Source organism: Oncorhynchus mykiss, chromosome 28 (assembly GCF_057628025.1).
Source record: "Oncorhynchus mykiss isolate SJ-2025 chromosome 28, ASM5762802v1, whole genome shotgun sequence".
Classification (NCBI taxonomy): domain Eukaryota; kingdom Metazoa; phylum Chordata; class Actinopteri; order Salmoniformes; family Salmonidae; genus Oncorhynchus; species Oncorhynchus mykiss.
The window spans coordinates 32,876,967-32,877,500 of NC_143049.1; the positions used below are offsets into that span (position 1 = coordinate 32,876,967).

Sequence of the window (534 nt, forward strand, 5' to 3'; positions counted from 1 at the left end):
AAACATTTTTGTTGATACCTGTAACGTCCCTGTTTTCCCATGATTCCATGCTTTGGTGATTCCATGATCACCCCTGAGATGAAAGGAGGTGAGAGATCAAAGGTGAGCATAACCCTTCATAGGCATCATAACAGCTTCAGCTCGATGAATGGGCCTGTGTGTGTGTGTGTGTGTGTGTGTGTGTGTGTGTGTGTGTGTGTGTGTGTGCGTGCGTGCGTGCGTGTGTGCGTGCATGTGTGAAATGCATGCGAGTGTTAACTGTAAAGAAGTCACATTCATGAGCCTGTTCGAGTCAAACTTGATGGAGTCACTATGGGGAGAGCATTGTACCATTTTTACCCCCATGCATCATAAATCACTTTGAATTTCAATAAAAAGCTTAGTAAATGCTAAATAGTCATTGTCGGATGTTGCCCTCCATCTTGATTGGACAAACAAAACCCAGTCTGTGTTGGCGGTCTCAGACATTCCGTTTCAGGCAACTCCGATCTATTTTGAGCTCTAAACATCGCAGGACTACTTCTGTCTACACTC

The 534-nt window shown here is 44.6% G+C and overlaps 1 protein-coding gene across 3 annotated transcripts in view; it reads right to left on the reverse strand.

The window, feature by feature from the left end:
• Nucleotides 1–432: 432 nt before the first annotated feature.
• LOC110508983 (UDP-N-acetylglucosamine transporter) overlaps nt 433–534 on the reverse strand; it is a 27,833-nt gene continuing 27,731 nt past the window's right edge. For all 3 annotated transcript variants that reach the window (XM_036966564.2, XM_036966565.2, XM_090225130.1), the window contains one exon: nt 433–534. This exon is cut by the window's right edge and continues 1,532 nt beyond it. The gene's annotated coding sequence lies outside the window, so the exon portion shown is untranslated.